Here is a 16090-nt window from a genome sequence, read left to right as displayed (position 1 = left end):
GTAAACACATAAATGTGAAACAAGGTGGAAAAAAGAGTACTCAAATACCAGTGGATAAATAATCATATGGTAAGGCTTCAACAAGTAGAATAGCACTTGATCAGCTAAGTCAGTGAAGACAATGTTATGATAAAAAAGCAAATTAACAAGACTTGTGGTTTTTATTGTGTGGAGGTGTGTAGATAAGGGTGTCAGTCTCATGATTGTAAGATTGTGATTTTGATTCCTGGCCCGGATGATGCAGTGTGTTCTTGAGCAAAACATTTGAGTCAACACAGCTGGCAAAAATGAGTAAGTCTGTGATAGACAGGCATCCATTCCAGGAGGGTATATGTGCACCACAGAAACCAGGAACTTGTCCTATGAGTTGATATGACTCAAGACAGATAGATATGTAAATCGGTGTTGAAAAGACAAATGGTGAACAGAGACAGATGATCCTCTAACCTGTCTAGAAGAGCCTGTCTGCCCTATGACAGATTGGAAACAGACAGAATGAGGATGACGACAATGATGGTAGCAATGACGATGACAATGATGATATGTATGTGTTGAGTGAACAGATAGACATATGATGTAGAATTTGATTTAATAGTCTGATACTTTCTGACAGATGGTGACCGTCGGAAGATATGGACATGAATAGACATGAAGTGTATACATTGAGTACATCCATAAACAACACAAAGCACAGATTTTGACTGAATAAAACACACACAGTATGTAAATCATGACAAAATAGACATAAACAGTGCACAAATATCAAATGGATATATAGATGGTGTGTAGACAAACTAGTACAGTATGTAAATGTAGACTTGGTACAGTGTTACAGAATGTAGATGTTGACAGGATAGTCTGACATAATGTGCAGATGTTGACAATATCTGTTTCTTTATTGCCCACAAGGGGCTAAACATAGAGAGGACAAACAAGGACAGACAAATTACATCGACCCTAGTGTGTAACTGGTACTTAATTTATTGACCCCGAAAGGATGAAAGGCAAAGTCGACCTCGGCGGAATTTGAACTCAGAACGCAACGACAGACGCAATACCGCTAAGCATTTCGCCCGGTGTGCTAACGTTTCTGCCAGCTCGCCGCCTTGACAATATTGACAGGCACGACTTGTTGACTAAATATATGGAAATAATATGTATGTGTTCAATTGACAAACAGATAGTGTTACAGTGTGTAGACACTCATTGGTGTGACAGGTGTAGTTTTCAGAAGTTGATCAGATAAAGACGCTCGACCTTTATTCTCTAGAAAAACGACGACACCGTGGTGATCTCATTCTTGCTCACAACATCATAAGCGGAAAGTGTAACCTCTCAAAAGAGCTGTTCTTCACTCCTGCTCCAGAGCGTCGGCTGCGGGGTCATTCCGAAAAGCTCTATCTGCGACGATTTCATCTCAATCAAAGGAGAGGGGCTTTCTCCGTCCGGGTTGCGGATCCGTGGAATAAGCTGCCGGACGAGATGGTGAAGATGCCGACGACCGCTCGGTTCAAAGTCTCCCTTGACCACAAGTGGCCTGAACTCTTTACCTGAACACCACCCTGTACATAACTGCATGTCCCCCTACATGGCCTTGCTTTTTTCTTTTTGAGCTAAAGAATTAACTAACAAACTAACTAACTAACATGTATGGCATGCAGGTGTTGACCAGACAAAAGACACTGCATTTAGATGTTGATGGGATACAAATATTTAATATTTGACTGGATAGATACAGTGTACAGTTGTTGACAAGATTGATAGACAAGTTTTGCAGATATTGACTGGATGGACAGTCATAGATTATAGATGTAGATGTTGTAGGTGTTGACTTTTTTCTTGTCTTTTTAGGAATATGAAATTACTAGGAGTGGATTTCCAGTCCTCTCAATCCCACCCCTTTTAGTTGCCTCTTATGCCACACAGGGAATACAGCAACTGCATTCTACTGGACCCCGCCCAGTCACAGCAGGGTTTGCTAGGGGAGGTCAGCAGTTTCCCCTTGCTGGTCTGGCAACCACAGACTAGTTTCAAGGTGGTTGCCTCTTATCAATGTGGAGTAGCCGAACCCAGCAAGGGGAAGCTGCTGACCTCCCCTGTTCGAAGGTTATAATGGACACAGGTTTGTGTGTCACATAGCTAGCTAGAGGTGATGGCCTCTTGGAGCTAATCAACAGTAGCATTTGTCCTATTTTTCTGAACTGCCATGTTAGCTTGGCAATAACTATTAATGTATGTATGTATGTATATATGTATGTATGTATGTATGTATGTATGTATGTATGTATATGTATGTGTATATATATATATGTATATGTATGTGTATATATATCCAGACCTCTCCTACGCACTAATAGCTGGTCATTCAACCCTATTATCAACCCTATTATCTCCCCTTATTTCGCTCTCGCGTCTCATGTTTGATCTTTGACCTCTGGCCGAAATCAGATCGCCATGTTGATTCGTTAGTTACTGCACGCATTTTTTTTCTCTCCTTCTTTCTGTGTTTTTTTTCTCTCTGTGTATCTTTCTGTTGAAGAGCGTAGGCTCGAAACGTTAAAGACTTGTTTTATTTATATTTCCTGAGCGCCATACTAATACAATTGTTTGTTTGTTTTCCACTTGCCTTCGTCTTTTGTCTATTTTCATAAAGCTTCCCGTTATATATATATATATATATATACGAGCATTAAAGACCCGTCGTTGCCGGGTCATAGTGCTAGTGCATGTATATATGTGTACATATTACATGTACATCTATATATATACATCTACACATAAAATGCAAAATACAAAGTTATATCTTGATATCGCTAGTGATAACAATACTCAAAATATATAACAGGCTGGAATTGTTAGCTCTTCTTTTTTCTCTACATCGTATACTTTATAGACAATAGTCTTTTCTTTAATTTAATTTTTTATTATCCATCTGGACTATTCCATTTCTGCACGCTAATTATATTTTTAATTTATTCCCATTCATGTGAAACCACTTATTCAAATTCAAATCATTGATGCAATTTTATACCAATTGCTATTTTTACTTTTGTATGTTACGATTATATTATACTTTAGTTTGATTTTAATTATTACTTACTACATATAATTCAATTGTTATTATCATTTTTATTGTTAAATTGAAAGTATCTGACATAAAATAGAGAAATGTTTTTGTTTCACTTTTAACACGTAATACTGAAATGGTGGAGAAGATATGATATTGCTATGGGCTCGCCCTAGGCAAGAAGTTGAAATTTTTTTTCGATGACACTCCCCGGACCCTAAGTAAGGCATGTGTAAAATTTGAATGAAATTGGTTGTGTAGTTCTCAAGTTTTAGGGAAACACACAAACAGACAGACAGACACACATTCTCAGATTTATATATATAAAGATAAAATCGATATAATAATGTATATGTGTTTGTGTATGTATGTATGTGTGTATGTAAGTATGTGCATGTGTATATGTATACATATGCATATGTCGGATATGTTGGCTTAGAAGTATATGTGTGGATGTATCTGTTGTACGTGTGTGTGTATTCAGATATAGGTTAAAGTAGTGAGGAAAGGCAAACAATTAGTCAAGGCAGGACAAGGACATTTAATTTAATGTAATTCAATCTAAAAATTTAGCAACATAACGAATGGTAAAATTAGTACAAACTGGTAAAGATAGACTCTGACGACTGTTTCTAGGATATCCCAGCTATTTGAGCCTCATATTGAGCAAAGACACTAAATTCAGGCATTCTGTCATCAGAGAAATATAGGTTAGAATGCTCCTCATCAATTATATGTAGCTAAATCTTTTACATTGAATTAAATGAAATCAAATGTCATTGTTCTGCCTTGACTAATTCTTTGTTTTCCTCATTACTTTAACCTTTATCTACTGACTCAAAGGGAAGCCACCTTTAGCCTGTTTTTGAACAAGACATTCGCACAACCATATATAAAAGTATATATATATATGAGGAGGTACCCAAAAGAAACTGGAATTTTGCAATATTATTTTATTCACTTAGTTTTACTTGTCTACACTTTTATCACTTTCAAAGTATTCATCACAAGTCATGACCTTCGAAAAACGGTCTGGATCAGCTTCCAACTGTTCTTTCAGTTCATAACACACATTCAGTCGTGACTGCTTTTGATCTTTCATGAGTAAGTGAGGCACAAATTTTGTTGCAACTCTTTTCATTCGCAGTTCCTCACTCAAAATTCATTGGCAGGAGGTCCAGCATGTTAGCCTCAATTATTTTGAGCCTTCACAAGTGCTCTGTAGTTAAATTGCATGTTTCACTGCCATGTAACATAGTTGTATGTACACAAGAATTATACAATTTACCTTTCACTCTGAGCGAGAGATCTTAGTTACCAACAAAGGTAGAAGCTCTCTGAACTTTGCCCAACCTGTTCTTATTCTAGCAACTGCACTTTCAGAACTCCCCCCCCCACTACTAACTTAGTCTCCTAGATAACAGAAGCTATCTACTACTTCTAATGAACCCCATAGCATTTAAAGGAGCCTGTTGTCTGCATATTTTTAGTGCTTATTGTACCTGCACATCTGCTACACACAAAGACTATATTCTTCGTTAACCTTCCTTTGACAGTGCTGCACATTTTATGTGTCCAAAGCTTGCACTGGGTAAAACATATGGAGTTTCTACCAACACCTTTCTTACATATTAAGTAGGGCCATCTCCCAGAAGGGACTTACTCTTTTACTTGTTTCAGTCATTTGACTGTGGGCATGCTGGAGCACTGCCTTTAGTTGAGCAAATCGACCCCAGGATTTATTCTTTGTAAGCCCAGTACTTATTCTATTAGTCTCTTTTGCCAAACTGCTAAGTTACAGGGATGTAAACACACCAGCATCGGTTGTCAAGTGATGTTGGGGGGACAAATACAGACACACAAACACACATACATATATATGTATACATATATACGATGGGCTTCTTTTCAGTTTCCATCTACCAAATCCATTCACAAGGCTTTGGTCGGCCCAAGGCTATAGTAGAAGACACTTCCCCGAGATGCCATGCAGTGGGACTGAACCTGGAACCATGTGGTTGTTAAGCAAGCTACTTACCACACAGCCACTCCTGTGATTTGTTTGTTTTCTTACTTAATATGTATGTGCATATATACATGTATGTGCAAGTAAGTGTGTAGGTATATTTATCTATTTATTTGTATGTATGTGTGTGCATAACTGCATATACATGTGTATATGTGCATGTGCTTATTTCCCACTTGCTTTTTCATTTTATTATATTTGTTGTCTGCTTCAAATGCACCTGTGTTGTTAGCATTGCAAACAACATTAATTTTATTTACAACCACCACTTTCATCTTATCACCTTATTTTAGTCAGGGCAAACAACATTGTACCTTCCCCTCATTCTTCTCCCTTCTTTTCTTTCTCCATTTCTCTCCTTCTACTTCTCCCTCTGCTTCCTTCCCTTATTCTGGTCCCTATAATGACTTTATTAATATAAGCTTAGGAATATTTTCCACTATTCACTCTTCCAGCTGCAACCATGTTGATTGAGTCATCTTACACTATTGTTCTATTTTGTGAGCAGTTCTAAGTGTTAAATTCTCTCTTTTTTTCACTTGAAGGAAGCGGTTTTTTCTCGTGATATAACACTTTTGTTAATCAATAAAGAACACATCAGAAACAGCTGTAATGAGCCACAACCTATTTGTGTTATTATATATATATATATATATAACAATAACACAGACAGGCTATGGTTTATTATATATATATTTGCCCTGATAGATCACTAGCCACTACACATTCTTTATTTTCTCTCCTTGTTTCTTTCTGTATTCCTTACTGTGGAAGAGCGTAGGCTCAAAATGTTAAAGACGTTTTCACTTCTAAGCATTAAACTAATACATCTGTTTGTCATCTACACCAGCTGTCTTCATCTTTTGTTTTTTTTTTGTGAATTCTCCCTATATATGTATATATATATATATATGAGTTACGATTTCAGGAGGACGATTGGGATCACGTGGATGAGAAAGGTGCGATCCAGAGAGGAGTGGACAGCATGCTTTGACCAGCGGTGTCAAATGGATGCCCGAAGGACTGGTCGGTCAAGGTGATCAAGGTGATATATATATATGCATACAAGTATGTATGTATGAATATATAATACATATATATGTATGCATTCATGCATACATGCATGCATATGTGTGTCTGTGTTTGTTTGGATGTATGTGGCTCAGAGGTTAGGGTGTTGAACTCATGGTCGTAAAAGTGTGGTTCCCATTCCTGGACCTGGTGATGGGTTGTGTTCTTAAGCAAATTACTTCATTTCATGTTACTCCAGTTCACTCTGTTGGCAAAAGCAAATAATCCTATGACAGACCAGCATCCTGTCCAGGGTTGAATATATTCACCACAGAATCCAGGAAACCAACCTTATGAGCTTACAGCTCGAGAAGGACCTTTGATTCTGTTTTTGATGCATGTAGGGAAAAATGCAATGGGCAGTTTTGACAAAATGTATAAAACATGCTAATTAGACCATGATATCAGCTGTAGCTAATTACTGCAAATCTGTTACAGGAAATGAATTTGCAACTGTATGGACAAACAATTTAGCAAAATGCAGATTATCAATGTTAGTAGAACCAATATTAAACTAATCAATTACTATTTCTTATTTCAGTAAACAAGATGGTTATTGGAACTGTTTCACTCATACATACTGATATTGATAATTGACTCATTGTTAGCCCTCACCATCCATCATTACCATCACCAACGAAGACAACTACCACCACCACCACCAACACCATCAATAACATCACTACCTTTCCCTCCCACTATTACCAAGCACACACACACACATAGATATGTCTATGGATATATGATGTATGTATGCATGCATGTGTGTATATATGTATAGACACACACACACACGCATTAAGTCTTATTTTGTCTTACATAATACAAGTTGTCATTGTTCAGCCTCAAGTTGTTTTGGATGGATTATACCTATGATCAAAGATATTCAACTGTCTCTTCCCCTCTTCCCCCTCTCTCTCTCCCTTCTTTCTTCCCCTCTTCTCCCTCTCTCTTTCTATGACATATATATGTTTAGACTCTCACATTGCTTTGATGACTGAAGGTTCAACAAAAAATAAACCCTCTATGATTGCCTGTGTGCAGAGTGAAATTTTTTTTCCCACGAGAGTTCCGGACCCCAGTAATGAACTTATTTGCATACAGCCAATCAGAGCTCACCTTGACCCTGGTGTACACAAACAACTACGAAGAGGCAGCCATGTGGATAACAAGGGATCAAATCCGTTCAGCTCTCAGATTATAACTAGATACAAAGCCCAACATAACATTCGTAAATGTGTTAAAAACAACCAATCTATTGGTAAAACACACTCTACCAAGTAAACTCAAGACGAAGAATAATGTTGTAAGTCGACCAATCGCCCAGTCATGCCTGATTTTAGAAGGAGACAAGTAATTAGATTTGTATCTATACCTCTAATCGGATTTTGTTAGGGCCTCATATTGTAAAGATGTGGATGGAAAAAGTGTGGGCAGAGGGTGATGTGTGAGCAACCCTCTCCCTTACTGTTTTACAAAGTAAACAACAACACAAATAATTATGCAGAGGCAGCCATGGTTGACACAAGAACAAAAACAACAAACATTATTAAAAGAGGAAAGAAGCATGGTCATTCCTTATCCAAGTGAATTTATCTTATTGCCCATCACTTGTTATGCGCTCATAAATTAATTTGATAGTTGAGCTCTGAGTGGCTCTTTTACTCTTTTACTTGTTTCAGTCATTTAACTGTGGCCATCCTGGAGCACTGCCTTCAGTCGAGCAAATCGACCCTAGGACTTGTTCTTTGTAAGCCTAGTACTTATTCTATTGGTTTCTTTTGCCAAACCGCTAAGTTATGGGGACGTAAACACACCAGCATTGGTTGTCAAGCCACGTTGGGGGGACAAACAGAGACACACAAACGTATACACACACACACACACACACACACACACACACACACACACACATATATATATATATATATATACAACAGGCTTCTTTCAGTTTCCGTCTACCAAATTCACTCACAAGGGTTTGGTCTGCCCGAGGCTATAGTAGAAGACACTTGCCCCAGGTGCCACGCAGTGGGACTGAACCCGGAACCATGTCGTTCGTAAGCAAGCTACTTACCACACAGCCACTCCTACGCCTGTATGCAAATGATTCATAACTGGTGTTTGGAACTCTCGTGAGGAAAAAAAATTTCCTGTGTGCAGAGTCAAAGCTGAACACTTCCTGTAGCATTCTCTACTTGTTCTGTCACCTCTTTCCTGCTACCACAGGATTTAAGAAGAAAGTCTGATGGTATTATTGCCAGTGTGATTGTTTGCTGAACAATCTGCGCATGAGGAATATTCTTTCTACTTGAAGCACAAGGCTTGAAATTTTGGGGGAGGGGGCTGTCGGTTAGATTGATCCCAGTTTGCAACTGGTACTTAATTTATCACCTCGAAAATATGAAAGACTAAAGTAGACCTCGGCAGAATTTGAACTCAGAATGTAAAGACAGATGAAAATTTGTATGATGAATATTGTCATAGTGAGCATGGTCTGTGCATGTGTGTGTGTGTGTGTGTGTGTGTGTTGTGTGTGTGTGTGTGTGTGTGTGTGTGTGTGCATGTGCGTGCGTGCGTGTGTGTGTCTGTGTGTCTGTGTGTGCGTGTCTGTGTGTGTATGACATTAAATTGCATCTGTTGGTGAGGCTTCAGTTCATGAGTCCTGGATTTGTGGGTGAGTGTAGTTGTCATTACTCACAAGTCAGTTCTGATCCATAATGGACCTGTCAGGGTCGAATCTATGGCTAAATAAATTTCCTAAAGGTAGCAGAGGCACCCAATATTTTTGACAAGGCTGTGGGGGAGGTAGTTCTTCTACAGGAAAAATATTCTGATATAAAACTTGCAGCCAAAATAGTATCTGTCATCTTGCAGTGCTCGTCACTGAAACCTACTATGGCAACTGAGAGAGTGGCAAAAGTGTTGTACAAGCTTTTGTCACTTAAATCCAATGAGGTACAGATGTTGTACTATCATATACACATAGATTGTTGGGAAGCTGTCATAGGACAAACCAAAGAAAGAGGTTTCTAAGTGATCCCATGGCCTGCTAGAAATCACAGCCAAATCTCTCCTTAATCATATCCGACTGTCAAGGAAGTGCACATGGGTAAATGTAGTTCAAAGCCTAAGTTTGATTATAAGATGGGATTGTCATCATTGAACGCTATTGTCAATAAATAGGTCAGCTTAATCTAGGATGACCAGAGACCATACAATAACAGCTTTTGTAATTTACAATAACATCTGTAGTAATTGTTTATCATAGTGGTGTAGTCCTGGACTCGTGGGGGAGTGTAGAGTCATTCTTTAGTTACCATTACTAACAAGTTGGTTCTGATCCATAATGGACCTATCAGGGTCCAATCTATGGCTAAATAAATTTCCTAAAGGTAGCAGAAGTACCCAATACTTTTGACAAAGCCGTGGGGAAAGTAGCTCTTCTACAGGAAAAATATTCTAACATAAAACTACCCACACTGTCAGGCTCAGAGTGGGTATTTACTCTGACTGCAGTGAGGTGTTATGTAGGTACCTGTCTACAATAGCTGCTAGTATGGCTGTATGGTAAGCAGCTTGCTTCCCAACTACATGGTTTCAGGCTCAATCCCACTGTGCGGCACATTGGGCTGGTGTTTTCTACTTATAGCCTTGGGCTGTGACCAAAACCTTGTGAATGGATTTGGTAGATGGAAACTGAAAAAAAGCCTGTTGTACTTGTGTGTGTGTGTGTGTGTGTTTGTCTTAGTGTTTGTCCCCACCTATCTTGCTTGATAACTGGTGTGGATTTGTTTATGTTCCTGTAAGTTAGTGGTATGGCAAGAAAAGATTGATAGAATATGTACCAGACTTACAAAAATAAGTATTGGGGCCAATTTGTTCAAGGCAGTGCCCAGCATGGCTGAAATCTAATGATTGAAATAAGTAAAATAAAATAATATCAGAAATCCTTTTCTATTCATCATAATTCTTAAAGTAATAACATATAATTGATGAATGAATATTGTTGGAGACATTTATATGTTGACAACTTTATTCTTATCTGCGGAAAAAAAAATTGAGAAAAAACTCTGAACCAGGAAGAATAGCTAAGGGCTCTAAATTCCTCATAGCAAATATCTAAGCCCTAGTTAGAAACAAAAGGTACCAAGGTGCCATCTAGGAAATGGTTTTACATGATACATGTTATTCAGCTCCAAGTTGGCCTTGATACATCCTACAAGTGATCGAAGACATTGAAACCGATAAATTTCCTAAAGGTAGCAGAGCACTCAATAATTTTGACAAGGCTGTGGGGAAGATATCTCTTCTACAGGAAAAATATTCTGACATAAAACTTGCAGTCAAAATAGTATCTGTCATCTGGCAATGCTTGTCACTGAAACCTACTATGGCAACTGTGAGAGTGGCAAGAGTGTTGTACAAGCTTTCGTCACTTAAATCCAATGAGGTACAGATGTTGCACTATCATATACACACAACACTCATACATTGTTGGGAAGCTGTCATAGTATTTGGCAGCTTTCAGCTCAACTCATCATTATCCATTACCCTGATCACACACTTCTCATAGTTTAACCTCTTGAACCCTAGCATAAAGCTGACTCCCATCTCCTCTGGTGTTTGTAGTCCTGTGGACTACATGGGTACCTTAATGGTGCTGGTGGCACAAAAAAAGTACCTAATTCACACTGTTAAGCAGTTGGTGTTAGGAAGGGCATCCAGCCATAGAAACCATACCAAACTCTTTTTTCTCTTTTACTCTTTTACTTGTTTCAGTCATTTGACTGCGGCCATGTTGGAGCACGCCTTTAGTTGAGCAAATCAACCCCAGGACTTATTCTTTGGAAGCCCAGTACTTATTCTATCGGTCTCTTTTGCCAAACCGCTAAGTGACGGGGACGTAAACACACCAGCATCGGTTGTCAAGCAATGCTAGGGGGACAAACACAGACACACAAACACACACACGCATACATATATATATATATACATATATACGACAGGCTTCTTTCAGTTTCCGTCTACCAAATCCACTCACAAGGCATTGGTCGGCCCGGGGCTATAGCAGAAGACACTTGCCCAAGATGCCACGCAGTGGGACTGAACCCGGAACCATGTGGTTGGTTAGCAAGCTACTTACCACACAACCACTCCTGCGCCTAAGTTGACATTAGAGCACAATGTAGTCCTTGGACCCACTGGATCCTATGTGCATGTTTGTAAATGTGTGTTTGTTTCTGTGTGTGCGTGTGTGATGCCCTATAACTGTCTGTCTCTCTACTTTTGTAGGGTCTTCCCTGTTGCTGCCACATATTGTGAAATTTTAAGATTACATCAAAATTTTCAAATTTGGTATATTGAAATAATTTTCTATGTTATATCCAATTTTGTTATTTATTTGTTCAAGAAAAATTGCAGAAAAGTGTTACTGGGGTTTAAAGTTTAATTAATCTTACCTAATCAGAAAACAGGATTTGGAAGCTGTCATTTTCTGTATGATAGCAGTCTATCACAAAATGGAAGCAAAATCATTATGAGGAGGAATTTTCATTAAACAAACAAAAGCAAAGCATTATGATGACCAAAGTCATAAGAACTCCGGAAGTTTTAATAAGCTTTAATGAATAAAATCATGGGAAATGGTCGAACAGACATGTAATAATTTAAGAAGGAAAAAAAAATCCTCAACGAAGTTTTTTTGCGAAAAATTGCACAAATCTGTCCAGATCAATAGAAGGGGATGGTATGATCTGACATGGAAGAAACAAAACTTTATATAAGACACACTATTGTAAAAATTGTCCAGCAATGATGGGCAATTCAGCTAGTGCATACATATATGTATATATGAAACATGTGGATGAGTTTTTCTGATATGTCTCTATACACAAACTTTGCTTACATCTCATATACTTTCTTTTCTTTATTGTTTATAAAGTTGTTATAATACATATACTGACCCTATTATCCTTACTCTGGCATATATAGGCATAGGAGTGGCTGTGTGGTAAGTAGCTTGCTTACAAACCATATGGTTCCGGGTTCAGTCCCACTGTGTGGCACCTTGGGCAAGTGTCTTCAACTATAGCTTCGGGTTGACCAAAGCCTTGTGAGTGTGTGTGTATATGTTTGTGTCTGTGTTTGTCCCCCCAACATTGCTTGACAACCGATCGTATATATATATATACGATGGGCTTCTTTCAGTTTCTGTCTACCAAATCCACTGTCTACCAAATCCAAGCAATGTTGGGGGGACAAACACAGGCACAACATATGCACACACATACATATATATATATATATATATATATATATATATATATATATATTATATATATATATATAATATATATATATATATATATGTATGTATGTGTGTGTATATGTTTGTGTCTGTGTTTGTCCCCCCAACATTGCTTGACAACCGATGCTGGTGTGTTTACATCCTGTAACTTAGTGGTTCAGCAAAATAGACCGATAGAATAAGTACTAGGCTTACAAAGAATAAGTCCTGGGGTCGATTTACTCGACTAAAGGTGGTGCTCCAGCATGGCCACAGTCACATGACTGAAACAAGTAAAAGAGTAAAAGAGTAAAAGAGGGTTTTAAGATATAATTGTCCCTATCTTGTTCACAAGATCTAGACAACAACCACTAAAAAGAAATTTAAGAAATTTAGACAAAGTTTACACTTTGTGTACCACACCACTTCAGGGTAGAGCTTACAATCTAATCTCAAATAGACTGAAATCTGGATATCAAAAGGAAATCTTATGAGCTGCTTCTTAAAAAAATGATTAGTTATCTTTGTTCCATAGGTTAGCTCAAACAGTTACCTACATATAATACTCAGGTTGTTGATATCTACAATTATACCTATTTCTTTACTACCCACAAGGGGCTAAACACAGAGAGGACAAACAATAACAGACAAACGGATTAAGTCAATTAGATCGACCCCAGTGCATAACTGGTACTTATTTAATCAACCCCGAAAGGATGAAAGGCACAGTCGACCTCAGCGGAATTTGAACTCAGAACGTAGCGACGAGCGAAAAACCCATTTCTTTACTACCCACAAGGGGCTAAACACAGAGAGGACAAACAAGGACAGACAGACGGATTAAGTCGATTATATCGACCCCAGTGCGTAACTGGTACTTAATTTATCAACCCCAAAAGGATGAAAGGCAAAGTCGACCTCGGCGGAATTTGAACTCAGAACGTTATGACAGACGAAATACCTATTTCTTTACTACCCACAAGGGGCTAAACACAGAGAAGACAAACAAGGACAGACAGACGGATTAAGTTGATTATATCGACCCCAGTGCGTGCGTAACTGGTACTTAATTTATCGACCCCAAAAGGATGAAAGGCAAAGTCGACCTTGGTGGAATTTGAACTCAGAACGTAAGGGCAGACGAAATACCATTAAGCATTTCGCCTGGCATGCTAACGTTTCTGCCAGCTCGCCACCTTAATCTACAATTATACCACTCTCACAAAAACTAAAAATTTCACTGCAGTATTTTCTTTTATAAATCACTCCTTTGCTGTGTCTATATATCTCTTGTGGAGGCATGTGGCTTAGTGGTTAGGGTATCAGCATCATGATTGTAAGATTGTGGTTTCGATCCCTGGACCGGGTAACGCATTGTGTTCTTGAGCAAAACACTTCATTTAACGTTGCTCCAGTCCACTCAGCTGGCAAAAATGAGTAACGCTGCGATGGACTGGCGTCCCGTCCAGCTGGGGAACACATACACCATAGAAACCGGGAAACCAGTCCCATGAGCCTGGCTAGGCTTTAAAAGGGTGCATTTATTTTTATTTATTTTATTATATATCTGTTACCAATTCTAAAACATCTTTACCTTGTTATTATATCCGGTCTCTTAATACATAATACCAGCTTCTCCATCGTTAAAAGACCTTTCCAATCTTACCATTAAAACATTGCTATGTATACATAACTGTGCTACTGTGCTGTGTCTATACAACTCTCACTAATTCTTAAACATCTCTACTAGATCCACCCTCTTAATAAATAATACTAGCTTCTTCAAAATGTTGTCTTGCCAATAAACATTAAAATATCATAGTAGTCCAGTTGTAACTAATAGCTAGCAAACATTTGTTTAAATGTTATGTGATATCTTGAAAAATTGGTTAACTATCAGATTATCTTACAGCTAATTTAGTGATACTTTTACTGCTCTACCAGATAAATGACAATGGTCAAATATCATTGCCATCATCATCATCATCATCATCATCAATACACACACATGTATATATGCATCTATGTCTGTATGATGTATGTATATATGTATCTGTGTATGTTGTGTATGTATGTGTGTGTGTATATATATATATATATAGATAGATAGAGAGAGAGAGCAATAAGAAAATGAAGGTTCATCAACTTTTAGACATTATATTATATTAATTTATTTATTTATTTACTATGAACTAATTTGATAAGTGCTAATGCACAAAACTCTTGGCCCTTGAGTCACTCTGTTGCTTCTGCTAAATAATAATAATAATAATGATAATAATAATAATAATAATAATAATAATAATAATAATAATAATAATAATAGTGGGAGCTATATATATATGAACCAGCCAGGATCCCTGGTCTGGTGGTACGTAAAAAGCACTATCCGACTCGTGGCCGATGCCAGCGCCGCCTCGACTGGCTTCCGTGCCGGTGGCACATAAAATACACCAATCCAACCGTGGCCGTTGCCAGCCTCGCCTGGCACCTGTGCAGGTGGCACGTAAAAAGCACCCACTACACTCACGGAGTGGTTGGCGTTAGGAAGGGCATCCAGCTGTAGAAACATTGCCAGATAAGACTGGAGCCTGGTGCAGCCTTCTGGCTTCCCAGATCCGCGGTCGAACCGTCCAACCCATGCTAGCATGGAGAATGGACGTTAAATGATGATGATGATGATGATGATGATATAGCTCCCACTATTTCCCACTTGTTTATCTCCCCTGTACCTTTCTCTTTGTCTCTGACTTTTTTATAATCCTTCAATCCCACTGTCCCCTACCCATCTCTTCTCCTTCCACCTGACTGGTGTCCAGCCAGCCATGATCTTTCTTTCTTGGCCTGACTGCCGACCATCAACACCTCTTGTGTCCATCTCCTATGTTCCTGCCTTTAGGCCTTCACTTCATACACGCCAGCTCAATTTGATTTGTTCTCAGTCGAAAGACACCTGTTATTACTTTCTTGTTGTTTATATTCATAATTGTGTACCATGTTCTCCATTTTTATCCTTGTTGCCGTACACATTTGCTAGCTTTCTTACAAAGGAGTCTAATGCTTTTAGCTTAGACATTTTGGGGGACAACCAGATCGAACCATCTCAAGTGTAACTGCCCGAAACAGTTGTGACTTCTGGGACTTGACTGAGGAAAGAAGGCCAAGAATGACCTGTCCTTTTTTTGCCTGTCCTTCTAATTGTTGTTTCTCTTGTCTGCCTTCTATTGCCTATCTGTTTGAATGTTTTATTGTACTCCATTGTGTATTTATATATATATATAGAGATTTGCACTAGTAGATTGCTCAATCAAATTAATTAATAGAGCATAAGAGAGATTTTTTCTCCATGGTTACTGCAGTATATGTGCCTTTTGCAGTTGAAACATATTTCAACTAACCTAAATTCTGCTCATAACTAAACACCGCTTCACACTTATGCTCCATTGATTAATTAGATCAGATGAACTACTAGCGCAAAACAGTTAACATGTTGACTGAATTATATATAAAACTATACCTTTATTAATTTTATACAGAGTTGCCTATTCCAGGTATATCTCATTGACAAGTGTCAAAAATCTCGAAACATCGATGTCTGAGATTCCTGAGAGATGGCAACACTGAATGAACTGAGTAC

The sequence above is a fragment of the Octopus sinensis genome, linkage group LG5 (genome assembly GCF_006345805.1).
Source record: "Octopus sinensis linkage group LG5, ASM634580v1, whole genome shotgun sequence".
Lineage (NCBI taxonomy): Eukaryota > Metazoa > Mollusca > Cephalopoda > Octopoda > Octopodidae > Octopus > Octopus sinensis.
Note: the sequence above shows the minus strand (reverse complement) of the source record.